The sequence below is a fragment of the Rhea americana genome, unplaced genomic scaffold (assembly GCF_003343005.1).
Source record: "Rhea americana isolate MKP2758 unplaced genomic scaffold, rheAme1 scaffold_77, whole genome shotgun sequence".
NCBI classification, from domain to species: Eukaryota; Metazoa; Chordata; class Aves; order Rheiformes; family Rheidae; genus Rhea; species Rhea americana.
Genome location: NW_028186945.1, coordinates 199,012 through 216,078, shown reverse-complemented (window position 1 = coordinate 216,078; position 17,067 = coordinate 199,012). Strand labels below are relative to the sequence as shown.

Genomic DNA, 17,067 nt, shown 5'->3' with positions numbered 1-17,067 from the left:
TTATAGAGGTCAAAAAGCAAGGAAGAGCTTCAAATACTTCACCGTGATGCCTTTTCCTAAAAAGAACTATCCAGATAAACTGCAGTTCAGGATTAATAATGCCTCAGGTCTTTTCTACGGAGGCTTCTTTAAGTTCTATAAGCAGAGGAGAGTTTTTCATTTATCAGGCAGCATAAAAGGGATAAGCTTTCCACGAGGTGATTTTGAAATTCTTGGTCAAAGGTTAACTTGTTTTTTAACTTCAAAGTACAGAAAATCTTGGAGGCTGAAAGAATATAGGGGTAAAGGCTGCTCTAAATGTAAAACTTTGGAGGGACACAGTTAACCTGAAATCAGCCAATTAATACACTTAAAGTTGCTTACAGTACTACACCTTCCCTCACTCTGTTTCATGGGCCAATATTACAGAGTGAAAAGAAAAAAAATCTCATTTGAAAGTTTAATACGTAATCAGGTTTTTCTGGCTCACAACACTGAAGAAGGAAAAGCAGTTTCACTAATAAAGATCCAAACTTCTGCTTTGATTTCAGTTTTTCATAGTGTTACTAGATATTTAAGAGTATGGTACTCATTCATTACAGGGTGCAGCACCCGTAGGGCAGTGAGTAATGGTTCTAACTCTTGCTTCGGTACTGGCAGCAGCATGTTGGCCTGGAAAACGAACCTCTATTTCCTATCTATTTTTATGATCAGTTTATCTATAATCTCCTTAATTCTTACCCCGATAAGCATGATGGAAACAAAACATTTAAGTTTCAGTACTGCTCTGAAATACATTCATAATGTTGTATTGACTCAGACAACAAACTGGAGATATAGACTTGTAACTAGAGACAAAATTTGGCCCCAAAGAGTAAGCCTGTAGTCTGTATGAGTTAAATCTTTGCACTGTTTTTTTTTTTAATAGAAATAGCAACAAAATCAGAGAAGCATCACATAGTCAAGAAGGGAATGATTCACAAACCTAAAATCTCAGTTTAAGGAAAGTAACTGGTAGTAGATGCAAAAGATACTCTTTCTTCATAACAGAACAAAGATAGGATTCAAGTATTTCCTTGTTATTTTATGTAGTTTTCACTTTCTTTAATGGGAAAAGAGTATAAAATTTCAACTGTATTACTAAAATACCAAATATAAATTTGTAGTACTATATATCTTGATACATCTGCTGGAGACCTGAAATTATACATGCTACTTTGTTTTCTTTGCAAGATTTTATGTTTTGTTTCTCCATTTTTTTTTCTGTATTTTGTGACCAGCTCAATATTATGAGTTGATATTAGCTGTAGGGGCAACAGCTGGGAGGAACTTTTGAATCTAAGGGTCTCTTTCTAACTAAAACACATGAAGCTCCGCATTAGCTCTTACAAGATGCACTGTTTACTAAAGATGATTACCCATGAGTAAACAATGAGTCATGATATCCTTAAAAAAGCAAACATACAGAGAGTTAAAGAATAATTTCTAACAAGGGTAAACAGACAGGACTGAAATTTGAATCATTTATGAGCATTTTTTTTTGTATTTAAGTGTTAAAAATTGGGAATGCTATGGAAAATAACTGTTAAAATACATTAGAAGATCTTGGAAAGGCTGCATCTCTTTTCATACGTCTGTAAAGCATCATTTACAGATACGCAAGTAATCCTAATATAACAGAATCACAAATTCCTAATGTAGGCTCTCCCTCGTTGCCTTTTAACATCCAAATGCAGAGTGTTTGCTTTTCCTGTAATACCTGATGGCATTTAAGAGACAAATACTTTAGAAGCTCTGTCCTTACATATTGTTGATGTACTACACTTCCACAGACACGCACGGCATGCTGAATTTAGTGGGAAGCAGGATTAGCACCATAACTAATATAATACACTGAGTTCATACAATTCTCTCTTTCTTCCTCCTGAATTCACATGTTTCAAGAGTCACGAGAAATGGAGATTTGTAACCTCAATCTTGTAATTTAAACCAAGGAAATCTTCTTCTCAAGAATCTTATAGCCTTATACCAGGCATACAGTCATCTATTGAAATGGTTTCTATTTTTTGTTTTAAAGTTTGCCTGTCTCATATTGGAGAGAAGTTGTGGGGAAAGAGAAAGACAGGCACATTTTCCATGATCTCCTCCTAAGAAACTCAAGTTATTCAAGTCTTTTCCTTGAAAAGGGCATTACTGTGAATTCTGTCTATGATTAAGGCAGGTGAATACAACCTTACACATATAGAGGAACAAATGGAAGAGTGGGGTTTTATTTGGATGCCACAGCACAAGCATGTCATTGTAATTCAGTCATTTTTCATGGGTTACTGAATTATATTTATAAGCAAAATCAAACATTGAAACTATCTATTGATACTTGGGTAGAAAAGCCCAACTGTATTGTAAATCAAACAGTGTAATTACTGCATGCAATTAAACATTTCTTTTGTACTGTATGTTATCAGACGACTTCCTAGCATATATCCTGTTATATACTTTAAGAATTTACTTGGAGAATTTATCTCCAAATAAACAYTAATTGTGGTGAAATACTCTCCCCTTCATTATTGCTTCTTTACATACGCATTTTATCTCTCCCTTGGAGTTTTATAACTTCACAGTAGGGCTCCAAAACTTRCTCTGGCATAAAGAGAGATGCAAATTATTAACATATCATGCCCATTCAAAATGCCTTTTGTCTGTAAGGAGTTTGACTGGAACAGTTTGCTCCCAGACATGCTGAATAGCATCCCAGACATCTGCAAAACTTATGGGTAGTTTTAGAAAAAAAAAATGAAGAGGAAACTAGCAATTCCTGTGACATGTTTGCAGGTATTTGAATGGTGGCTCAGAACAACTTCAATAGTTAAAGGTCATAAACATATTCTCCTGTAACTCTACCTTTTCATCTAATCTTCTGAAGTGTCTGCTTGTGAAGATTAAAACAGAATAAATCGGGACTCATGTTAAAAAAAAAAAAAAAAAAAAGAAAAGAAAACACACTCTTTATGAATATAAGGAAAATCAATTTTGCCTTCTTTGAATCACTTGAAGATAGGAAAGCCATGCAATTAACCTGATTTGTTTATTAGCATAGCTATATCTGAAAAAGATAAAGAATGACAGTGAWATTGTCCAAATGTTAGGACTAATGCTCCTGACAGGTTAAATTCGATTTAATGAAGCCAGGATATATTTGGAAAAGTTCATGAGTATGAAATACTCACTTCAAATTTCTTTGGGAAGTTGGTCAAAGCCTGAAATTTTATCATTACCACTATGAAGGACATCTCTGTCAAAGGCTGGATACGGCCACCATCCAGAAAGGGCTGAATGGCTGTCAAGACAACTAAGGGAACATATACTGCATCTCATAGTCCTGATGAGGGACAGTAGTACTTTTTCTCCCTTTCTTCCCTACATATTTCTCCTATCATATTGGTCTTGACACAATCTATCATCCTTTGACCAATCTACAACCTACATATTGTCATCCACAGTTCAGGTTTTTGAGATAATGTGATTTTAAATCACAAGTTCCTAAAAATTGTGTTAACATTTTAAATAGCTTTTTCAGAAAAGCAGCAGGCAGCTATCTAAATGGCCAAGGATGGAATGGATCACACAACCCGTCCTACAAGTTTCTTAAATTACAGACACTTACACTCATGTATCAGGGTCATATGCAATATAACCTAAAATTCTAAGAGATACCAGTCATTTTTGGCTAACTGATGATTGTTAAGGTTACTGAAAAGTGACTTGATAGCTTTAGTTGCCAATGATCATTATAGAAAAGATGACAAGTCTTCCCTAACAATCCTCAACACTTAAAATTCTATCACAAAGAAATAAAGAAATGAAAAAAAGACCTGTGCAATTTGAACACTTCTTCTGGAAGAGAGGCATTTTCAGGGCACTTTCACTACCATAGTCTTAAACTCAAAAGGGAAGTAAAATAAAAACTAAAATGACACATGGCGCTTTTAAGATTATATATAGCTAAATTAGGCAAATAAAATAGAATTATATTTTTGCTAGATTTTATTTTGTATTATTTTAACTGTCTCATTAAGAAAAATGACACTAAGAATAGGAAATACTTTAATGTATTTTCCTTTATTTCTTTTCATGATGTAAATGGTTGACCTTCTCGTTGTTACACTACAGTTAAACTAGGTCAAAGGCCTACTGTTCATCATATAAAAGCAGAACATATCACAATTACCAAAAATAGTCATACAGGAGCGGACTTCAAAAGTTACCTATCCCTCATACTGTCAACGTAGTATCGCTCCGTATTATACGGCTGCTGGTACTTTAAACAAGTTAGACTTACAGATTTCCTGTTCATCACTTCCAAGGCAGTATCACCTCTCACAGGCAAAACAAAACCTTAATTCAACTCCTCCTAATAAGAGATTACTTTTTTTTTTTTTAAAAAAAAATCCACTTTTTGCAGCTCCTCTTTACAAATATTGGCAGGTAATCTAGACGTGTATCTTCAATATACTTACACAGATAGCTTCCAGCCTTCGCTAATGTCATTCCCTTCACTCCCTTTATTATTTTTCTGACTCCTCCCTGAACTCTCTCTTGTTTAATCTCTGCTGGGTAAAAAAAATAATAAATTACAACGAAAACACTGAAGGGAACACAGTGTTCTAAGGTCGGTCATGTATGGGCCATAAGAAGATGGTACAAAGCTGTGAAAAACTAGGATTTCTGCACAGTGACGTAATGACCTCTACTTGGAGCCATAAATTGTATCAGCAGAGACAGTGTCCTGCATGACAATGCATTGCTAAACTTTGAGGTTTTGTGCATGTGGCTATTTTTTTTTCCTTGCTATTACTCTACCTTTCTTTGCTTTAATGATTACTTCCTCCAATTTTGTTTTTTTTGAACGAAACATATATTTGCCCTACCTTTTCTAGGAGAAGCTCAGATTCTGCTGACAACATAGCCAGTTCAAAACATTTAACCCCTTACAGGTACATCAAGGCCAACGCACCCTAATAATGTCCCAACTTTTTTATGTTAACCAAACTGATAAAATTATTCTTAATTGACAGGGGATATCACAGCAGAAACATGAATCAGAAAGTAATTTTTGATAGAAAATGAATTTTATTAACTCAAAAATATAATACATGCTTCCAGAAATTCCACTATTGATCCATAAAATACTGAAAATAAATAAAAATAGGTGTTGTGTTTCCCATCTAGAAATAATGAATGAGTACAGTATATTAATTTGATAGCTTTTCTTGTATTTGTTGAATTATATAACATTGATTAGAAGACATTAGTTTGGATTAAAAAGGGAAGAGCATTAATTTCTTTAAACACTAATAATTAATTGTAAACAATAATTACACTGGCTAACTGACATACAAAGTTGTAAGAAAAGGATTCATATGTTTATACTAAGTCTTCATAAAGATGTAAGTAAATAGGAAAACCAACAAAACTCTCTAATGAGATTCCATATTACAGCAGAAAAAAACAGGTGATATAGCAAAAGCCTGAAGAAAAACAAAGAGAATCTCAATATAAATTTTAACTCTTAAATCAAGATATTAGGCTTGACATATATACAGATACAGATGGTTGGGTACATTGATAATTTCCAGATTTAGTACTGTAGATAAAAATTATTTCCATCTTAAAAATTCATCGTAAGCAGATCATTTGCTCACAAAACTGTTGAACTTGGAAAATATTAAGCTTCATYTCACTTATATCATCTAGCTTTATTTTTGCATTTCTCAAGCAATACAAACAATTGAAGCCAATCTCAGCCGGACTATACTAAGTTTCATTTTGGGATCTTGATTCCTGATTTTCAAACATTGCAGGAAAATGTGTATTTTTTTTAAGATACGTAATATTGACTGATTTCAAAAATCATTGTTGAGACCATTACTCTTTTTTTCCAACATTTCACTTTGGGGCAATATTTAAAGYGATGTGTCTCTGATACTCAGGGAGACTTTCTAACACTGAAATGAGACAGTAATTCCACCTCTTTGATGCTATTATTAAAAGGTAAGTCACTCACTATGAGGAGCATTACTGAATAAAACACATCCTAGGTAAGTAAATAGTAAATTATCGTGAAGACTGTTGGCATCAGCTCACTATTTTCCTAGCAGCTTAAATTCGTTATTCTGACAGAGTTTATAAAAGAAATAACACCAAACATCACTTTTTCTAGACTCAATTAAAGAATACCCATTAAAAAAAAATCATGAATTTCTAAAGGTTATCCTCAATACAGATAAAACTCTCTTAAAAACTCAGCTCAGCAAAAGCAAGTGTTCAAACTGCAACTTCTGATCTGCCCATCTGCTTTCCCCAGTTAGCACTGCTTTCCAGATGGGAAAACAGGTGAGGTTTTGAATTACTCATATGTCGCCCTGTAGTTTTGCCCACACCCTTCTTCCTATTACACCATCATTCAAATGTTGTGAAATTTGGATCTCTGAACAAAGATTGCAGCTTTTAACCTTCACACAGCAATAGGTCAAATCTTAGTCCTATTCCTTCTAAAGCCTTGCAATATCTGCCAAGTTGAGTCTCTCAAATTCTTCCTGAATGCTACTTTTTCTGGTTTTAAAAACTTTTCTCTCTCCAAACTGGGGGGGGAGGGGGGGTGAATCTATCAAGGTTTTCAGAATCCTAATTTTCAAATTGTTTCGAACTGTTTTAGATTAGCCTACATTATAGAGCAAATATTGTAGGATCCCAGTAATATTCTTGTACTATTATCCTTCAAACATTGATTTGCTTAGCACTGTGTAGGGCACACAATGCATTTACTTCTTTTAGCTGTCTCATGTTCACCAAGAGCTTTCATCGACTTCAGGAGAACTTCACAAGGATATTCCACTCATCCAAAGCAATTTAAAGGAGTAAGGTTTAAAGAAATATTGATGGGATTAGAAGTGATGCATCAGGAAACACTTAGTAACAAGAAGATTCAGATTGTAGATTTGACCTTGTAGGTGTGGACTTAGGAGTGTTGAAGGTCTGCCTTTAAATACCTTTCTTGCACTGTCAGTTAATTCAGCTATAGTGTTACGATCATCAAAACGAACTACAGCTATATCTACACAGACATGTTTTTAAGAGACTGAGCTCAAGTTCTAACTTGGCATGGAGTTGAACATCCCAACGTGGAATCCAAACCTTATGTCTCATTGCACGTTATGCCTGCCCGGACAGCAAGTCACATTCTGTCAACAAACCACTTCCCCTTTACTTTCTGTCTCCAAGCTAAACTGATGACAGGTTTTCCTGATAGTCTTTTTAAGTTAAGGAAATAAGATATAAATATATATAAAAAAAGCCCCAGAAGAAAGTCAGCTTGCAGTGTTGCTGCAGAATATGGGTTAAATTGATGTGAAYTCATAGGCAGGAATTTTCACCTGCCATTTGCAAATGGTCCCAAGCTACAAGCAAAAGTAAGGAGTTGTCTGGCACACGCCTTCGCTGCCGTCCCTTGTCCATGCAGGTTCCCATAGGGCTGCCTCATAAGAAAGTGCAGTAACAGAAAAGGGAAGATGGCCTGCCAGATTACAGGTTTTGTGGCTGCAATTCCACCATTTTCTTGCCTTCAGAATTTTGATTTCTCTCTGGAGAGAGGCAGAGACAACCCAAGAAACGGATCTCTGGAAAAAGCTCTGGAAGCAAAGCTGGGCAGCAAAGGTCAAGGGAGAGTGGAGGGCAAGAGTTCATAGAGTAGTTTGCTTATGTAAATGTGGCTTTTTATGCTCACATTCCAGTGAGCAGAGCATGATCAGAAAACAACTTCTAAATAGCAGTTGAGTCCTGGCTCCTTTTTCTGCCCATTTGACTCTGCATGCAGGATCAAAGGCTTTGGTCTTGAGCCCTGGCTCCATATGTGCAAAGGCCAAAGCAGAGTTCTGGTTTCAAGCAAGCTGGCAACTTCTTTGCATGCATGGAAGATGCGTACAGGGTATTTTTTTGGAGTTACAGTGCAGCTTAAGTTGTTTGTGTAGAGAAAAGTAAGATTTGCTCTCTGCTGCTTTGGTATGAATTCAGAATTGTATCATCTGCCCTGGATTTATTATGGGCCAGTCTGGTAACCCAGCCTGTTTTTAAAGCGTGCTCACTTCCCATTATATGACCTTATCTTAAATTACTTACTACTTTACTCAACTCTAACCACGCAAACTGAAAAATCTCATATCAGATTGCCCATCTCAAGATGAACTTTATCAGGAAGTTTCAGTCAAAAATGGCCTAGTTATTTCTGCAGAAGTAGCCAGATAAAATAGCTTTTTCTGTTTACACACAAAATTTCAGACTTTTCTGCTTTGAACTACTCTAGTTCTCCTATTCCTTGGAGCAGGATTGGTAATTTGGCAAGAGAGGCCCTTATACCAAAGATTAATTTTCTGTTGTCCCTGCAAAAATCTGATCAGAAGCGGATAAAATGGGAGGAGAAGGAGGGCTACTAAAGTTTATCTGTGCTACACAGAAAATATTACAATTTTGGGGGGAAAAAAATCATTCTGATTCTTGACTTTCTCAGCTATTAGGCATTTCAGAAGATCTCAGATTGTCTGAAAATATACATACTGCTTCCACACCAGGTAACAGGCACTGTAAAGAAGTCRATGCAGAGCCTGAAGGCCAGAGGCATGGTTTTGGCTGCACAAACAAGTGCAGCCCTGTAGGCTTGCTCACCCAGGAAAGCTCAGCTCACCTGCAAGAAATTCAGCACCTTGCCAGCCAGCCGGCTGTGGCGTCCACATCCCACAGCCTCCACATCAAGGCTCGGCTGGGGCAGTTTGGAGAAGGCCTGCTTGCTCCTCCTTTTTCAGCCATCAGACCAGAACCTTGGCCCAGGTGGGCTGCCAAGGCTCCATCCATTTCACRTCTCCTGGTTTGGAGCTATAAAAGTGCCCCACCAACAAACACCAACACAAGTACTCCCAAAGCCTGGCCACCGGGCGCTAAATCCYTCTGTCTCTCATGAAAAAGGCTTGACCACAATGTATGTATTATCAGACTGGCAGGGGGAGCTTTGAAACACTCCATAACCAGAGCAGGTTTGATCATAGCTGGGTTTGATCATACACCACCAACATTTAYAGCATTTAGAGCTGCCCCACAAAAGGAGGGTTACAGACAAACATCTGTACATCCATATAAGAAATGTGTAATCCACCCTAAAGAGAAAATAAGGCAAGGGAAAAAAAGCAGAGGAAGTAGCAAGAAAAATAAAGCATCTTAGCCTACTGTCCCCCTTCTAAGTACCCTAAGCCAAAGTGATCAGCCATATCCATCTAGYTGGAGGTAGATCAGGATAGAAGAGGAGAGCAACTCCATAGACAGGATACTATCAGGACCTCCCCTCCCCCATCATTAGGGAATTCAGTTCTCTGGCTCCAGATCACTGCATTTTCTTCATACCTGGTTTCCAAGTAGACAAAGCACTTTTCACAAAATTTCAGAGTGCTTTGACACAAGGCCTCCTGAAAGGATCACAGTAAAGGATTCTTCAGCCTCATAGAACACATTCCCACCATCCACCGATTGGAAAAGTTAGGGTCCGAGTGGCTACAAGCACATTCTTTACATCCTACCAGGAGAGTGACAAGGTAGAGAGATTCGTTTTTCCTGGGCAGAGGATGAAAGGAAAAAGGCTTCCCCAGAAGCAAACGGCAGCACAGGTCTGACTAACAAAGTAGCGTCTGGGTTTTCCAAAACACAGTTCAATGGAAACTAAGACAGCTGCCATCATGATGACATCTTGTGCAGCAACCGACTTGGTAAGAAAGACGATTTCATACTTTTTTTGGGGGGGGGGAGGGAGGGGGACGCCCTTATCAGATTAGGTTTTCACACAAGTCTCCACAAAGCACACCAGTGGTCACACACACAACAAAACTGCAAAGGGAAGGGAGATAAAACATGTTAGGAGACTGGGGTCAAACAAAACAAAACCCACTCAGAAATGCAAAAGGATAAGAAAACAAGAGCAAAGGGTCTCATCAACACATGTAGAACGCGTCACTGATTTACCTCTTCTGGCGGCAAAACAACTGCTGCCAGAGGGGACCAGGGAGCAGACAACTCCAATGCAGTACCACCCACTCTGCCAACAGCAGGTGTGTAGCAGCCACTTGCAGTATCTGCCAGATTCAGCAACCAGGGCCACTAAAAGGAGATCCTCCAGGAAACCAGGTGGGGGACAGCACATGGACTCTTCAAGGAAGAGAACCGTCTGTAGGGTCCCCGTCTGGCAAAGGTGGAAAGCGTGAARTATCCGAGGTAGAGGACTTGAGGTTGAGAGTTGGCAGGGGAAAAAGTTGCACAGTTGAAGACACTCAAATGTTGAGTTGGTGAATTAGATCTGSTCCCTTCTGGCTGCAGAGTTTGTAAGCGATTTTCAGATTAAAATTCATAATGATCAGTGATAAAGTATTACCATTACATCAATACAATTTATAATCAGTGATGACATGCTCCATATTCTACATAATCAACCATATTCACTGAGCTCTGATGTTCAGAAGTTTCACAGTTTCAAACAAAGTTGAAAAGAAATACAGTTTTCAGACACAGCTGGTATTATATAATGCTAAGCACTCCAAAAAGTGAACCAGTAGTACAGGTGGACTCTAAACCTTAATTTATCTGCATATACAGGAAGACCTTCATTAAGACTGCATAAACAATCTGAATTCTGGTATTTCTTCTTAGCATTTTACATTATAGCCTTGATAATTAGCAACTTATGCAGATAAACAGATGATCCAAGTCATCTGGTCCAACTAAGCTGTTTTATTGCAGTCACATTAAGCAAGCACTTCAGTAACACAATCATTTCAGTAAGACATATCAGCAAAACAATGTAGCATAAATATTACGTAGCTTATCACTGCATATGAAGTACTTTGTGATCCAGCTACAATTTTCAATGTATTTGTAGAAATTACTTTAATACAAATAATTATTTTGCTTTAAAATTTAAATTTGTCATGAATGTTTTAYAGTCTAATACTCAATACATTTGCGTGTGCGTGTGTATATATATTCTGGAATTACATTGATACAACTCGGTACAGAATCTTACCTGTTTATCTAATTGGATAAAATGTGTTACCTTATTTTTTATGTGTTTTACCTTAATTTTTTATAGTAGAATAAATGCAGCATGGAAAATAACACATCTCATTTTAAAATGACGACTCAATATTGACAACTGCATTTTCTGAAACTATGAACAAAGCTACTCAAAGCCTTATACAGAAATGCTACAGTTCCTAATCGAAGCACCTTACGCGCAAATGCATCTCATTTCTTTTAAAACAGGTAGGATATATAAAAATTTAAATAATAAAATAAAACCAGAAGTAAAACAATGAACTATGGAAATAATRTTATTTTAATCTAAAGCTAGAAAATAAATAGTAGACTATCGCATGAAGACAATCCTACCCATCAAGAACTGCAAGGAAGTAAGCAAACAGACAAGGAATGACAAGATTTTATTAAAGGCCAGAGGAAAAAACAATACTAACAAAAAGATATTTAGAATTTAGTATAGGTATGAAACCTAGAAGCAACAACACTTCCTACAAGTATAGCTTGGATAGAGCACACAACACAGTAGCTGGCATAGTTGAGTCAGGGGAAATAATGCAAAGTCACAAGCGGGAGGTGAGGAGTTATACTGAGGGACAGCAATGTGCATGGGCAAGGTAATGGAAGCAAGATCTGCAAATCCAAGAAAAAGGATTAAGGAAAAAAGACCCAGCGATTGAGAGTACTCCACAGTTTTGAGGACAATGAGGGCAAACACGACACACGGCTCAAAGAAGCAGTTTTGCAATAGTGATGAAAGTAGCTGTTCTTACCCAAAAAAATATATTTTTCTTGTGACTACTTTAAAAATAGCTCATCTGCATGTGTGTCATTAACTAATGTATCAATTACTGATTGCCCAGTGATCTAACTACTTATTTAGTTGAAAAGTATTTCTGATTTTCTTCAAAGAGCTCTTATTTTCCTAGATCAAAGCTGTTCTGAAGTATAYTTCACAGTCAAGTAAAGCTGTGCCATACCTGTGTGTTAAACATGCGGATTACAGTTCATTTCTAGGGCTACCAACTCCCATGAAGTAATGCACRGGGCATTTAAACACTAGTGTTAAACTAGACAAAAATGTTCAACAGGCAAACAAAATTAATGATTTTTTTCCAAGATAAAAAAGTACGCATAAAAAAGTATGCCTTCTGTAYGCATATTTATAAGCGATTTGTTTCTACACTTACTAACTTACTCCCTACTTATCTGGCATATAAAAGGCTTGCTTACATTTTGACTTTAAATCCATTTTAGAAGACACTCATCTTCTTACCCTACTTTTTACCTTCCTATTATATGGCTTGACAATCAGTCTCTTTATTTCTTCCAATGAAAAACAGAACCTTAGGTAGGTTCACCAGAGGATGCAGAACAGTTCCTGAATGATCACACTGCTTTCATGCATATAACTTAATTGTAACATAAGTGTTTGCCATTTTACTTTACCAGTAAGAAGTTATTACAATTATGCATATTAAGATATGAGGATAGATAACAATTTTTTCAAAACTGAGTTTATTCCTTTATTCTTTGACTAATTTATGGTTTTATGTTGCACAGGAAGTTTAACTCCTAATAAGCTACAGTAGGTCAAATAAAATGACATCTTCATAATCAAAAGACATTCAGAATTGGATACTTAATTAAATTTCTGTATTTTTTTWAAAAAAAGCATGTTATTTGTGTACAGCTCCATTGTGTCTAGATGCAGGCTGTTACAGGCATCTTGGCAAAGTGACTATAAATTGAGAAGGTTAAGAGAACTGACCTGTCAGCCAATCTTTTTACTTTCATTGCCCCCTACCATAAGATTTTAAAAGTAAAGTAGCTGCAATGCGTAATGGAAACAATCTCATTCATATGCTGTGAATTAAATGAAAGAAACAACTTATGCAAGATTTAATTAATTTATTCAAAATGTCCTCTAGAACAACATGGCAACTGATGGATCAACAGGGAATCGAAGAAATACAATTCTTTAATCTTTACATAGAAATTAGGTTTATTTATAGTCTGTCCTTGATTTTCATAACAAAGGCTCTTGTAATACTTCTTTAGTTATCCCTGTAAAACATGCAAAATCCCAATCCATCCCAAAGAGGACACAAATTTCTCCGCTGCACAATGACAAGTTCAAAAAGCATCAGAAGTCATATTGCCACACTAACAGTAACGTTGATTATCCTACTTTATTTGCTTGATGGGACAAATTAAGCCAAGCAGATTCCCAGACTAACATGCCTTTACTGCATTATACAGTATAGACGTACTCGGACACAYGCAGGCCTTACTTCAGTGAAGCAGCTACAATATGGAGTACCTTCATGACTTAGTAGAATTCTGCCATTATAAATGTAGAATTCTGCCACTATAAATGTAAAAAGTTACAGTACAGCAGGTTTTTTATTTGAATGGGGCCATGGAGGAGAGAATCTATGACTGCATGGGTAAGCGTTTCCAAAATTTGGAAAGGAAGGGAAAAAAAAAATAAAAAAAGATGCACTGTGGAAATTTTAAGAAAATCTTTTCTGATTGATCCTTGGACCCAGTTTGACAGTAAAATTCGTAAGTTTAGATCCTGACCATATGGATGACCAATGACCATATTCTCTACAAAGGCAAAAGCCAGGTTCCGCACGCACCCTGTCTCATTCCACACAGGCAGGTGGAACAGCCCCCCCAACACTATTTCTCGCATTCCTCCAGAGACCAAATTCTCCCTACAGCACTACTCCATATACTGCAATATGGTGCTACCTTCTGCCATGACAGAGATCTATTAAAGAGTGAATTAGTTTTGCTGGAAGAATTAGAACTTCAAGTCTCTGAAGGAAATCAAAGACATGAGGGCTCATAAAAATTGTGCTGCCTTCCTTATAATGCCTTCCCTTGTCTTGGGCTATTTTCTTGGGTTTGTTTCATATTCATGACTCTCTTACCTTCTTCAACCTTTAGTAATAAGCAACCCCCAAATCAGTACACCAGTACAGATGAAGCAGAAAAGATAATGAGCTACAGGATTTCTTTTTCCAAGGAGCCAAAATTCCTAGTCTCACTCTTCCTGTAGCAAAGGAGATTCTTGCCAGAGAATGTCCTGCCTCAGATCAGGTGGCTTTTTTGAAGTTTCATCTCTTGATTTCCCTCCAGGTGGAATCAAATTTCAACACAGGCTACACTAGACAATAAACCAGGACAAGCTTCCATGATTTGAGTTTAGCAATCTTTCTCCTCCCTACATTTTTCTTGGCTGTGTTTTTACATATAGCCAAGAGGGAAAAAAATCCTACTCATCATCAACAGGGAAGCCAGGAGGGTATATGCCTACCACAGGCAAGCTTGTTTATGGTATACCAGTATCTGTTATCACTAACAACTTGTTCCTCCTTCACCAWAAAAAAAAAAAAAAAAGAACGAAAGAAAGAAAAAAAAAAGCAGCAAACAAAATATACTAAAGAGGAAAAGTACGATAAACATCAGAGAAAGCATGCCTCACTATTTCAGATAACCCACTACCATAAGCTCTTTGAAAAATACCTGAAGAAACCTGCCTTCAGGGCAAGCAAATTCACTTTTTCTAAAATGTCATTTTATGGGAATTTGGAAAAAACATACACATTGCCCTCACATAACAGGAAATGATCATATACTAAAATTAATGCAGTATCTTATAGTAGAATGAACAAAAACACCGACATTACTTCCTTTTCAGCAAAAGAATGTTCCCACACAGGAGAAGTATAAAGTACAATAAATTTGACTTTACATAATGACTTGGATATGAAAAGAATTCCAAAAGCACTGAACACTTAAAAATAATGTAGCCATGATGTGCTCAACATTAGTTCATATAAGACACAATCCAAAACCACTAAAATCAATGGGAGATTGTCTGTTGACTTTAACAGACTTTGATTCAGCTCTAAACATCTGAGTCTGTAGAGTTAAAAGCCAACGTAAACCACAATTAAATCCTCTCTCTTCCAACACAGAGCCATCAAATGTTTAAATTTCATTGGGACCAGCAAGCCAAAGTGACCCCAGTTTCACAACAGGGATGTCAGGACTAGATTAGTCCATCATTAGGAAGTAACAATGGAACACACAATTTCATCCAAAGGTCACCAATTCAAATAAACTGAAGGAAAGCAGAGACTAATTTAAGGGTCCTGGGATTACTATGAAGGGTGATTTTGAGCCAGTTATTTGGGGGGGGGGGCAGAGTAGGAAAGAAAAAAAAGGGAAAAAAAAAGGAAAAAAAAAAGGCTTATGAGGAAGGAAGCATGCATATTCAGTTTCACAAAATTTTTGTTACTATTGTCCATTAAGCAGCTATTCTACAAAAAAATGAAGGGCTGCACTTTCCTGCGTTTTAGTTCAGCTTCTCTTATAGTCATAAAAAAAAAACTATGTATTTAAATATTTCTATTATTTACATTCCAAAATAAAAGAGAACCAAAACCTCTAATCATAAAGCAATACTAACTCCTGGAACTGTACTGAGTACAATTGAAAATTACTTGCTTTTGCTATGAAAGTTTCTTATTAACAACAACCCCTTTGCTATATTTTTTTTCCCTCAAATGCTTATTCAGAAGCTAGAGCTGGCAAAACAGGAACCAGAAAATCTAGTAAATTGTCTCAACACATAAGTAGTACTGAACTGTGAAAGGAAAGCAAATTATTTTATAAAAAGATCCACAGTCTATCAATTATGCAAACCCATATTTACGACAGACTAGCTTCGTAAATAAAAGCTAAATATATTACTGCAACTAGCAGATGGCTGAGTTTGTATGGATGGATTTTGTGTTATGGTAAAAAAATAAAAGGAAAATGTGGATTCTGTGGAAAGCCCCCTTCACCTTTCTAAGCCATAATTAGTATATATTACAACRTTTTAAAGCTGTGTTTCTCCCTACACTGGCTTGATCACGGAAGTGCAAACAAGGTGTCAGGGGACCACTGATCTATCATGACACCATACCTCACCAGAACAGGTGCTACCACTTCTACCAGTAAATGCCTTAATTTGGGGTTTTTCCCCCTCCTTTTTACTCATGCTCTCCCTTATCAACCCACCCACATCAGCTTCCAAGCCTTCCTCCTCTATTTATAGTTAACAATTACCACACTTGGCTTTTGACTTCAGGAATATTCCCCCCCCCCCAATGTTGTTTGTTGCTTTAGAAAGTCAGCTAAAACTTCAACGGCTAAACTTTTAACACGGAAACACCACCTATGCCGCAATAACAGTAATTAACAATAATTAATAACTGATAATAACTAATAATAACAAGATACCAGCAAACACACGCCACCTTGCAAACACGTCGCGTCTCTCCCCCCCCCCCTCCCGCCGTTTTCCACCTCCCACCTCTCTGACATCGTTTGGACCGTGGGAACCGCCAAACACCGCGGAAACTGAGCCCGGACCGTGCGCGCGGGGCCGGGGCCGGGGGACGCTGCGCAGCCGCCGCCCGCGCCAGCGCACCGCGGCGGCGGGGCGCAGCTCCCACCGCGGACGCCTATATATATATGTATATATATGTATCTGTATAGATGTACGTATATGGATATATATACATATAGGCGGCCGCCGGGGAGCGGGACTGCGCCCCGAGGATGCGCAAAGCCCGCACGTCCCCGCGGCCCGCGGTCGCTTACCGCGCGGGCAGCGGCGCCGTCGCTCTCGCCGCGCCGCTGCCGCCGCCGCCTCCCCGCCGCCGCCTCCCCGGCCGGCTTGCTCCGAGCCTGCTCTCGTTGCACTGCTGTCAGCCCCGTTACAGCAAGCAGCGAGCGAGCTGCAGCGCAGCGCAGCGCACCCCCCGCTCACCTCCGGCCGCGGCGACCCGCCTCGCCTCGGCTCCTCGCGCGCACCGGCAGCCGTTACCGTTACGCAACGCGCCCGCGCTGCCTCCGCGGCGGCGAGAGGGTCGCCGGGAGGCGGGGGGAAACCGCCCC

At 38.0% G+C, this 17,067-nt stretch overlaps 1 protein-coding gene across 5 annotated transcripts in view; it reads right to left on the bottom strand.

Moving 5' to 3' along the window:
- THRB (thyroid hormone receptor beta) overlaps positions 1-17,067 on the bottom strand; it is a 172,487-nt gene that overhangs the window by 146,211 nt on the left and 9,209 nt on the right. For 2 of the 5 annotated variants that reach the window (XM_085322348.1, XM_085322350.1), the window contains exon 1: positions 16,940-17,061. The exons of 1 other annotated variant lie outside the window; for it this stretch is intronic. The gene's annotated coding sequence lies outside the window, so the exon portion shown is untranslated. Of the gene's footprint in view, positions 1-16,770; positions 16,798-16,939; positions 17,062-17,067 lie in introns of those variants that run through there. 2 more of the 5 variants (XM_085322349.1, XM_085322353.1) reach the window with 2 other exon arrangements.